Genomic DNA, 12,564 nt, shown 5'->3' on the forward strand with positions numbered 1-12,564 from the left:
AAATGGACAGATTCCTAGACACATATGAATTACCAAAGTTGAACGAAGAAGACCTAAAAATTCTGAACAACCCAATGTCAACCAATGAAATTGAAAATGTAATTAAAAACTTATCAACTAAGAAAAGCCCGGGCCCTGATAGCTTCACTGCTGAATTCTACAAGACATTTAGAGAGGAACTGCTGCCACTACTGTTTAAACTCTTCAATGAAATTAAAAGGGAAGCAACATTCCCAAATTCATTCCTGGAAGCAAGCATCACCTTGATCACCAAAGCAGAGAAATACCCAACCAAAAAGGAGAACTATAGGCCAATCTCTCTAATGAACATAGATGCAAAAATCCTTAATAAGATAATGGCAAACAGAATGCAGAAGATCATCAAGAAGATCATACACCCTGATCAAGTGGTTTTCATCCCAGGGATGCAGGGATGTTTCAATATATGCAAATCAGTCAGTGTAATACACTATATCAATAGAGCCAAAGTCAAAAACCATATGATTATCTCCATAGATGCAGAAAAAGCATTTGGCAAAATCCAACATGCATTTATGATAAAAACCCTACAAAAAATGGAATAGATGGTCTCTACCTCAAACTGATAGAAGCCACCTATGAAAAACCAACAGCCAATATCATACCAAATGGTCAAAACCTGAAATCCTTCACACTACCAATATCATACCAAATGGTCAAAAACTGAAATCCTTCACACTAAAATCAGGAACAAGACAAGGATGTCCACTATCATCACTCTTGTTCACTATAGTTCTGGAAACTTTAGCCATGGCAATTAGACAAGAGAAAGAAATAAAAGGAATAAAGATAGGAAATGAAGAAGTCAAATTGTCATTATTTGCAGATGACATGATACTCTATATAGAAGACCCCAAGAATTCCACTAAAAGTCTTCTAGACTTAATAACCAAATTCAGTCAAGTAGCTGGTTACAAGGTCAACACACAAAAATCATTAGCTTTCCTCTACAACAATGACAGACTCACTGAGAGAGAAATAGGGGAAATAATTCCTTTCACAATAGCATCCAAAAAACTGAAATACCTAGAAATCATCCAAATGATAGAAATCAAAGACCTCTTCTCTGAAAACTATGGCACTCTGAAAAGAGAGATTGAGATGTTATCAGAAAATGGACAGAAATCCCCTGCTCCTGGGTAGGAAGGATTCATATAGTGAAAATGGCCATACTTCCAAAACTGCTATATAGATTCAATGCAATTCCAATTGAGATCCCAGCAGCATACTTCATGGACCATGAGAAAACAATCCAAAAATTCATTTGGACCAAGAAGAGACCCAGAATAGCAAAAGCAATTCTAGGTAACAGAGACATGGCAGCGGGTATCGCAATCCCCAACCTGCAACAATACTACAAAGCTTCTGTGATAAAAACAGCAGGGTACTGGAAAAGAAACAGATCTGAGGAGCAGTGGAACAGATTAGAAGATGCAGAAACAATGACAGACACACTCAGCCATCTCATCTTCGATAAAGGAGCCAAACACCCTCACTGGAGGAAAGATAGCCTCTTTAATAAATGGTGCTTGAAAAACTGGGCTTCAACTTGCCAAAGATTAAAACTAGACCTATATCTCTCACCATGCACTAAACTAAAATAGAAATGGATTAAAGATCTAAATATTAAAATAGAAACTCTGAACCAGTTGGAACAGAGGTTAGGTAGAACCCTTGAAGACATCGGTGTAGGAAAAGATTTTATGAACAAAACCTCAGTTGCCCGTGAACTAGCACAAACAATCAACAAATGGGATCTCTTCTTATTAAAAAGCTTCTGCACAGCAAGAGAAACCACCAGTAGTGTGAAGAGACTACCTGCAATGTGGGAAAAAAATCTTCACCTGGTCTTCCTCAGACAAAGGTCTACTGTCTCGAATCTATAAAGAACTTAAAAAGATCAGATCTCCCAAATTTAAAGACCCAATCGAAAAATGGGCATCTGAAATGAACAGATATTTCTCAGACAAAGAAGTAGAAATAGCAAATAAATACATGAAAAAATGTTCAACATCACTGGTCATTTGAGAGATTCAAGTGAAAACATTGCTGAGATTCCCCCTCACTCCATAAAGAATAGCTGCTATCATGAAATCAACCAATAACAAATGCTGGTGGTTCTGTGGGGAAAGAGGAATCCTGTTCCACTGCTGGTGGGAGTGTAGACTGGTTCAACCACTGTGGAAATCAGTATGGAGATACCTCAAGGCACTAGGACTGGAAGTCCCATTTGACCCCGCTATTCCCCTGCTGGGAATCTTCTCCAAAGAATTAAAAGAAACATACCACAGTGATATATGTGTGCCCATGTTCATAGCAGCACAGTTTGTGATAGCTAAAACTTGGAAGCAGCCCAAATGCCCATCAACTGGAGACTGGATAAAGAAAATGTGGGTTTTTAAAAAATAAAATGGAGTACTATTCAGCCATAAAAAATGAGAAATTAGAGACATTTATAGCTAAGTGGATGCACATTGAGGCAATACTCTTAAGTGAAATAAATAGGACACACATGTGTAAATACCAAATGGTTTCTCTGATGTGAGAAAGTGAAAATGTAAATAAGGACTAAAATGTATGATAGGTAATGTGTAATAGGAAGAAAAAGGGCAAAGGGGAAGGAAGTGGGAGGCCTAGGGGAAAGGATAGAAGGGAATGGGATTAATATGAGAAAATGGGAAAATAGGAAGAAAATCTTTGTAAATAGGGAGGAATGGAGGGGTTGAAGGGAGTGCCTGGCAAGGGTGAAAAATAAGAACCAAGAGAGATTATGTAAAGTTGCAAATTTCCAATGACTAATGTCATTATATTGTATACCTAAAATGTACCAATGATTAGAATGAATAATTGATAATGCAAAATAGGAAGAAAAGGTCCAAAGGGGTAGGGGTAGGGGTAGTGGGAGGGACAGGGGAAAGGAAAGAAGGGAAAGGGAAAATGATGAGAAATGGAAAAAATGGAAATAAAGTCTTTGTAAATAGGGAAGGCTGGAGGGGCTGAAGAGAGGGCTAGGAATGGGGAATAAGAACCAAGATGCATTATGTAAAGGTACAATTCCCAATGAGAAATGCAATTGTGTTGTATACCTAAAATGTACCAATAAAAGTATTTAACCACAACAAAAACAAGAGTAGGGGCTCGATATGCATCCATTTAGATATAAATGACTCTAGTTTTTTGTTCTTTATTGCTGAGTAGTACTCCCCTTTATAAAAAAACCCATATTTCCTTTATCCAGTTTCCAGTTGGTGGGCACTTGGCCTGCTTCCAAGCTTTAGCTATTGCAAACTGTGCCGCTATGAACATGGGTGCACATATATCACTGTGGTATAATTCTTTTAATTCTTTTGGGAAGATAACCAGCAGGGGAATAGCTGGGTCAAATGGGACCTCTAGTCCTAGTTCTTTGAGGTATCTCCATACTGACTTCCACAGTGGTTGCACCAGTCTGCACTCCCACCAACAATGGAGAAGGGTTCCTTTCTCCCCACAACCCCGGCAGCATTTGTTATTTCTTGTTTTCTTGATAGCAGCCATTCTTTCTGGGGTGAGGTAGAATCTCAGTGTTGTTTTCATCTGCATCTCTTGAATGACGAGTGATGTTGAACATTTTTTCATGTATCTGTTTGCTGCTTTTACTGCTTTGAGAAATGTCTGTTCATTTCAGATGCCCATTTTTGTATTGGGTCTTTGAATTTGGGGGGTCTGATTTTTTCAATTGTTTATATGTTCTAGACAGTAATCCTTTGTCTGAGGCACAGCTGTTAAAATTTTTTTCCTGTATTGTAGGTTGTCTGTTAGCTCTGTTGGTGGTTTCTTTGGCAGTGCAAAAGCTTTTTAATAAGATGAGATCCCAGTCGCTGATGCTTTCTGGTAGTTTCCATGCTGCTGAGGTTTTGTTCATGAAGTCTTTTCCTATGCCAATGTCTTCAAGAGTTCTAGCTAACATATCTTCTAACAATTTTAGTGTTTCTGTCTTAATATTTAGATCTTTAATCCACTTTGATCTTAGTTTAGTGCATGGAGATAGGTATGGGTCTAGTTTTAATCTCTGGCAGGTTGAAATCCAGTTTTTCCAGCACCATTTATTAAATAGGCTATCTTTCCTTCAGTGATGGTGGTTGACTCCTTTGTCAAAGATGAGGTGGCTGAGCATGTCTGGAGTTGTTTCTGCATCTTCTAATCTATTCCATTGCTCCTCAGGTCTGTTCCTTTGCCAGTACCATGCTGATTTTATCACAGTAGCTTTGCAGTATAGTTTCAAGTTGGGGATTGTGATATCCCCAGCCATGTCTCTGTTGCTTAGAATTGCTTTAGCTATTCTGGGTCTCTTATGGTTCCAAATGAATTTTTGGATTGTTTTCTCTAGTTCTGTGAAGTATATCCTTGGAATTTCAATTGGCATTACATTGAATCTATATAGTAGTTTTGGAAGTATGGCCATTTTCACTATATTGGTTCTTCCTACCCAGGAGGAAGGGATGTCTTTCCATTTTCTTGTATCCTCTTCAATCTCTTTTTTCAGAGTGCTGTAGTTTTCAGTGTAGAGGTCTTTTGCTTCCTTTGTCAGATTGATTCCTAGATATTTCATTTTTTTGGATGCTATTGTAAAAGGAATTCTTTCCCTAATTTCTCTCTCAGTGAGTCTGTTATTTGGGTACAAGAAGGCTATTGTTTTTTGAGTGTTGAACTTGTATCCAGCTACTCTACTGAATCTATCAATTAAGTCTAGAAGTCTTTTGGCAGAGTTTTTTGGGTCTTCTATGTAAAGTATCATATCATCAGCAAATAATGACAGTTTCACTTCTTCTTCTCCTATCTTTATTCCTTTTATTTCTTTCTCTTTTCTAATTGCTGTGGCTACTGTTTCCAGAACTATATTGAACAGGAGGGGTGATAGTGGGCATCCTTGTCTTGTTCCTGATTTTAGCATGAAAGATTTCAGTTTTTGACCATTTAGTATGATGTTGGCTGTTAGTTTTTCATAGATATCCTTAATCAGGTTAAGATAAAGACCTTCTATTCCAATTTTCTGTAGGGTTTTTATCATGAATCAGTGTTGGATTTTGTTGAATGCTTTTTCTGCATCTATTGAGATGATCATGTGACTTTTGTCCTTGACTCTGTTAATATGGTGTATTACATTTATTGATTTATGAATGTTGAACCATCCTTGCTTCCTTGGGACAAATCCAACTTGGTCAGGGTGTATGATCTTCTTGATGACCTTCTGCATTCTGTTTGCCAGTATCTCCTTGAGGATTTTTACATCTATGTTCATTAGGGAGTTTGGCCTGTAGTTCTCTTTTTGGGTTGGGTGTTTCCCTGGTTTTGGAATCAAAGTAACACTTGCTTCCAGGAATGAATTTGGAAGTATTGCTTCCCTTTCAATTTCCTTCATGAGTTTAAAGAGTAATATCTTTAGTTCTTCTTTAAATGTCTTGTAAAATTCAACAGTGAATCCATCCAGATGTGGGCTTTTCTTTGTTGGTAAATTTTTCATTACATTTTCAATTTCACTCATTGTAATTGGGGTGTTTAGAATTTTGACATCTTCTTCATTTAACTTTGGCAATTCCTGTGTATTTAGGAATCTGCCCATTTCTTCTGTGTTTTCTATTTTATTGGAGTAGAGGTTCTCGAAGTAGGTATTGATGATCCTCTGGATTTCTGTTGGATCTGTTGTGACTTCATCTTTTTCATTCTTAATTGCATGTATTTGTGCCTTTTCTTTCCTTTTTTTGATAAGGTTGGCTAAAGGTTTTTCAATTTTATTTATTCTTTCAAAAAACCAGCTCTTTGTGTCATTGATTTTTTGTATTGTTCTCTTCGTTTCCATTCCATTGATTTCTGTCCTGATCTTTATAATTTCCTCTCTTGTATGAGCTTTCAATTCATTATACTCTTCTTTTTCTAGGAGCTTGAGGTTCTGCATTGGGTTATTTATCCGAGTTTTCTCTGTTTTCATAATATGGGCATTCACTGCTATGAATTTCCTTCGTAGAACTGCTTTCATTGTGTCCCATAGATTCCTGTATGTTGTACTGGCATTTTCATTGACTTGTAGAAACTGTTTAATTTCTTCTTTAATTACTTCTGTGACCCATTGGTTGTTCAAGAGGGTTTTATTCAGTTTCCATGTGTTTGTTGGGGTTTTGCAGTTTCTTATGTTATTCATCTCCAAGTTTATTGCACTATGGTCTGATAAAATACAGGGGGTAAACTTCAATTCTTTTACATTTACTTAGATATGTCCTATGAGCTAGCATGTGGTCTATTCTGGAGAATGACACATGTGCAGCCAAAAAGAATGTGTATTCCAATTTTGTGTGGTGGAACACGCTGTAAACATCTATTGAGACTATTTGTTCAATAGCTTGGTTCAGTTCTATAATTTCCTTGTTAACTTTTTGTCTAGATGATCTGTCCATTTGTGATAGTGGGGTATTGATGTCCCCCACTACAATTGTGTTAGTGTTTATTTGGTTTTTCATGTCTATTAATATTTGTTCTGTATATTTGGTGCATTTGTATTTGGTGTATATATATTTAGGATTGTCATCTCTTCCTCTTGGATTGTTCCCTTCACAAGGATGTATTGACCATCTTTGTCTCTCTTGATTAGTTTTGGTTTGAAATATACTTTGTCTGCAAATAAGATTGCTACCCCTGCTTTCTTCTGGGTTCCTGGGGTGTGGAGAACTGTTTTACATCCTTTTACTTTCAGTGTATGAGTTTCTTTTTTAGTTAGGTGTGTTTCTTGTCTACAGCATATTGTTGCATTTTCCTTTTTAATCCATTCTGCCAGTCTATTTCTTTTGATTGCTGAATTGAGGCCATTACCATTGAGGGTGATAATTGATAGATATTGATTTATCCTTGTCATGTTGTTTTACTTTTCTTGGCTCTTTATTTCTTATTTTTTCCCCCTTTCCCTTTAGTCTCTTACCTTGTCTTGTGGCTTCCCTCTGTTGGGCCTCATGGAGTTGTGACCTTCATTGCTTTTTTCTAGGATATTGTTTAGAATTGCTTGTAGTGCTGGTTTGGTGTTCATGAAATTTCTCAGGTGTTCTTTGTCGTGGAAGTATCTAATTTCCCCATTGATTTTGAAAGATAATTTTGCAGGATACAACAGTCTAGGTTGGAAATTATTTTCTTTTAGGGCTTGAAATACTTCACTCCAGACAATTTTGCAGGATAATACAGCCTACAACAGTCTAAAACAATCTTTTCAAGCTTGAAATACTTCACTCCAGGCTCTCCTTGATTTGAGGGTTTGTGTTGAGAAGTCTGCTGTGATTCTGATGGGCTTTCCTTTGTAGGTGATTTGTTTCTTTTCTGTAACTGTCTGTAGGATTTTGTTCTTCTGTTGGGTTTCTGGGATCTTGGCTATTATATGTCTAGGTGTAGATTTTTTTTGATCATGGCTAGTTGGAGTGCTATATGCCTCACTTATCTGTGTGTCCAATTCTCCACCTCTCTCTGGGAAGTTTTCTACTATTACTTCTGTGAACAGTTTTTTATGTCAATTGTATTTTCTCCTGTTTTTTCCTGGACTCCTATCAGTCTTATGTTGTTCTTCTTTGCGTCATCTAGCAGCTGCTGGATTGATTTCTCATGGTCCCTTACTATTTTTAAGAAATCTGTGTTTTCATGGTCCTTCACTGAAATCCTTTCTTCTATATCTGATATTCTGTCTTTAGATTCCTTTAATCTGTTCTGTATGCTTTTAATGGAGTTTTTAACTTCCTGAATATCTGTTTGAATCTGTTTCATGGATTCCATTTCTTTCTTATGTTTGGCGATCATGGTTTCTATTTCTTTCTTATGCTGGGCATTCATGGCTTCCAGCATATTTCTGAGGTCATCTACTTTTTTATCTGTTTCTGTTCTAGATCCTCTAATCATGTTTTTCACTCTGCTCACCATGTCTGTATTTATCTGGGAGATTATTTCTGCTTTGTATTTTTCTAGAGCCTCATTCATCTGTTTTGTTTCTTTCTGTGCTATCAGTTCAGGGTGTCCAGGTGGTTGGTTGTCAGACTTTTCCACCTCATTTTCCCCTGGGATTTACCCTTGGTGGGGTGGAAGTCTGAGTTTGTGCCTTGCTTAAATGTCTTCTCATTTTTGTTTTTGGTACTGTCCTTGGTTTCACTCCTGGGTTGATAGTTTGAAATTGCTTATTGTAGGTATCTTTTTTGCATGTAATTAGAACTGTTATGGAATGATTGCTTCTCAGAGGTGTCTTCCAGATATAGCTGGTCTTTAAGTTTTGAGTCTCTAATGATTCTAAGGCTATCTCATTTTCCCTATACTAGGAAGGTTCATTGACTAGATCAATACCAACACCTTAGCCCAAGTGATACAATCAGCAACAGCATAGCATCAAGTACATCTTTGAAAATGACATTGTGTGGTAGTTATTAATCTACCACCATTAGCTGTGTGAATTAAATCAAGATCCAGGACCATCCCAACATATAGTGAATAAACTCTTCAATATAACAACTTTACCCTTTGGGATGGGGAGTTAGAAGGGGTTGGGGAGGGAGGGATAGATGGGAAGAAGGATAGGGGAAGGTTAGTGGTATGGCCAGAGGACACAGGTGAGAAGGAAAAGGAGAATAATAGTAAAATGAAGAACTCAATGAGGACCAAAACAGGAACAAAAAGGGAAGATGAACAATGTGGGAGAGCGAGAGAGTGAGTGTAAGAGAGAGAGAAAGGAAAGAGAAAAGAAAGAAGAAAAGAAAAGAAAAAAAGGAGAGAAAAATATTTGTAAAGAGTAGGGAAAAAATTAAAGATAAGAGGATTAAAAGAAAAGAAAAGAGAAAAAAACTAATAATACTAATTTTGGAAATAAAAAATAACCATGAAGATGAAGCGCCTCTTTCAGTGTATGTCTCTGCTGTCACAATAGACAACGTGGGTTGCAGTGTGCAGATATAAGTCAATGAGTTTCAGCAAGCTAGACGCAGACCCATGAGAATCAGGCAGATTTTTGTCCTCAAGTCCCAAGTTGAGCTTCCTGTCCTCTTGTAGGGTTGAACTCTGCAGAGTTGTATTGCAGGTTCCAGCTGCCCTTCCCCTGAACATAGTCCTGGTCCTGATGGGAGGTGAAGATGATTCCAACTTACCCAGTAGAGTGGTCTGGTCATCTGGTGTCCTCTGTGTCTTTGTAGTGTGGAATCAGGTGGCTGTACAGAGAAGAGGCCAGAGGAGCATGGGGGGGTGTCCAGTGGATTGCTGCCAGGGTGCGGGCTGACTCGGCATGTTCAGCATGACTCGCGACCTCGGTAGGGCATCCGCAGACCTGCCTGTCTGCAGCTGGCTGATTTGGCGTGTACTGCAAGACTCGTGACCTCTGTAGGGCATCCCTATTTTTCATTACTTATTTTTAATTTTTATTAGTACATGTTTGCTGTACATAATGATTATATACATTGTGCAGCATTGATACATGTATATAAAACATCTTAATTCTTTTTACTTCTAGTGACTCTGTCTTCCCTCCCCCTCTCTCCATTTCTTGGTCCCCTTCCCATTTGCAAAAGACATATCTCCCTGTTTCCTATTATCTATATTGTGCTAATTCTCATATATTATCTTTTTGTAGTGAGAAATTTAGTGTTAGTTTTTTTTAATTAATTATTACTTTAAAATTTCATTTTATTAGTACATTTTTGCAGTGTATGAAGTTTACATTCATTTTAGGGAGAGGCACACATACATAAGACATCTTGATTATTTTTCATTCCCCTTCCCCTGTTACCAAGCATTGCTTTAGCTATTCTGGGTCTCTTCTGGTTCCATATGAATTTTAGAATTTTTTTTTTTAGTTCTATTAGGGATGCTGTTCGTATTTTGATTGACATTGCATTACATTTGTATATCAGCTTTGAAAATATGGCCATTTTCACAATATTGGTTCTGCCTATCCATAAGTAATGAACACCTGTCCATATTCAGATGGCTTCTTCAATCTCCTCTTTCAGGGTACTATAGTTTTTATTGTATAGATCTTCCACTTCATTAGTTAGGTTAATTCTTAAATACTTAGTTTAAATACTTACTTTAAATACTTAGTTTTTCTCAATGCCATTATGAATAGTACTGTTTTCCTAATTTCTTTCTCTTTGAGTTTATTACTGGCATACAAAATAATATTGATTTTTGTGAGTTGATACTGTATCCTGCTACGTTGCTGAAGTTGGTTATTAATTCTAAGAGTTTTTTGTTGAAATTCTTTGGGTCTTCTGTGTACAGTATTGTGGGGAGACACTAGCCAAAAGAGTGTTTTAAGTGAATGAGAACAAGGAAGAGACTCTGGGCAACAGTTCTGGACTTCTGGACAAAATGTGTTGTCTGCAGGACAACAGTCAGCAGAGTCAAAAGAAAATTATTTTCAGAAAATGTTTACCCTGGGCAGTGTATTCCCACAGCCTCCAATAAGTTTGTCTAGATTAGAAGGACATATGTCATATAAAAAATGATCCTACTCCCTCCCTATCCCTTGGCCAAAACTCCTGCAAAAATATTTTCTATTTCTTTGTTCTCAAGTCCTCGAGTTATAAATAAACAATAAAAAGGTCTCAGGCTGCTGCTGTTTTTTGTAAGCCTCTCATGTACATAACCAGCCACTTTGACCTTTTTGCATTGAACTAAGATATGTCTCCAAGTAATCTTTCTTATCCTCTATGCAGCCATGATCACACACTGTGGCAAAGTATCATGTCACTTTCAAATAATTATAATTTGGCATCTTCTTTTGTTTTTCTTTTCTTTTCTTTTTTTTTGGTACCGGGGATGGAACTTGGGTCATTGCGCTTGCGAGGCAGGTGGCGGAACCACTTAGCTAAATCCCCAGCCCCTGACGTCTTCTTTTCTTATAGGTATCCCTTTATTTCTTTTTTTTTGCCTGATTGCTCTGGCCAATGTTTCAAGCACTATGTTGAACAAAAGTAATGATAATATGCACCTGTGTCATTTTTCTGGATTTTAGAGACGAAGATTTTAACTTTTCCTATTTAATATGGTGTTGACCATTGGCTTGTCACATATGGCTTTTATCACTTTCAGGTGAGGTCCTTCTGTACCTATTTTCTTAATTTTTAAAAATCATGTAGTGATGTTGGATTTGTTAAAAGTCTTTTCTGCCTCTATTGATGTGATCATTTGATTTTGGTTTTGCTTCTGTTTATATGATGTATTGCATTTATTGACTTTGTATGTTGAATTATCCTTGCAACCCTGGAATGAAACCTACATCTTATTGAGGATTTTTGCATCTATGTTTATTAGGGAGATTGGTCTGTAGTTTTCTTTTTTAATGGAGGTCTTTTTCCCTGCTTTTGGGATCACAGTGATGCTGGCTCTTGGAAAAGAGTTTGGAAGCATTACTCCCCTTCCAATTTCACTGAATAGTTTAAGGAGTATTGGTGATACCACATTTTTAAAGGTTTTGTAAAATTCAGCACTGAATTCACCCAGGCTTGTTAGTTGGTAGGTTTTTTACTACTACCTCAGTTTTTGTGACTTCTATATCTTTGGTGAATTTGTCCTTCATGTTTTGAACCATTTTGGTCAGCTCTTCCAATTTTTTATCTGTTTCTCCTGTATCCACACTGGTCATTTTGTATGATAATTCTATAAACTTTGGGGTCATGTTTTCTAGCCAATGTTCTTTATCTCTTTCATCAATTCATAAAGCTCCACTACCTTGTGTTTTCTTTCCTTTCCATCAGTGCCCATTGTTCCGCCTTGTGAGAGTTTGGAGACCTTGGGGACCTTTATTTGCCTTGTTTTACCATGTTCCTGGGTTTATGTATATATTATATATGTATATATTTGTGTATTTTTGTGCTCATGGTTGATGTCAAGTAGAGTGAGGAGAGATTGTAATTATATAAATATTTTTGAGTTATATTCTTCCTTCCAAGAATATATTTGTAATTCTGTTTTTCACCCCTTCAGCTGTGTAATTAAAATGTTTTGGACCCTGAACCTGTATTATGAGGAGATAATTACTATTGATTATAACAGCATCAACAAATCTGATCAAACATCTCTTACATAAGTTAAACCTTGCTTTTACAGTTTCCCCTTTTAGCAATAACCCTTTAAGCCTCTATTATTTTGTTATTAGTGGTTAGTCTGTGATGTGGAAGGAGATGGGAAGGGAAGAGGTGGGGATGGGTGGAACAATGTAAGGCAGTAGGGCAAGCAGTAGATAGAAGTATTATTAGGTAAAAAATAGATCTATGTTCAGATTCTGTTAGAAGTCATTACACTTGGAGTGAAGGGTTAATGTTGACGATTTTAAGAAGATATTTGTGTGTGTGGGGGGGTGATATAGGAAGAGGGAGGTACAATTTTGGATTAAAGAATGCTTCAGGGTTGTCAGAACTTATGTATTTATTTGTGCACCTATAAGTTGGAGAAGAAGGAAGGGAGGACAAAGGGCTAGGTAAAATAAGGAAACAAAAAGAAGAGACTAGATAGAACAGAAGGTTAATAAGAGATAAG

Source organism: Heterocephalus glaber, unplaced genomic scaffold (assembly GCF_053883595.1).
Source record: "Heterocephalus glaber isolate CG9 unplaced genomic scaffold, H.glaber_assembly_v1.0 deba00001613, whole genome shotgun sequence".
Classification (NCBI taxonomy): Eukaryota; Metazoa; Chordata; class Mammalia; order Rodentia; family Bathyergidae; genus Heterocephalus; species Heterocephalus glaber.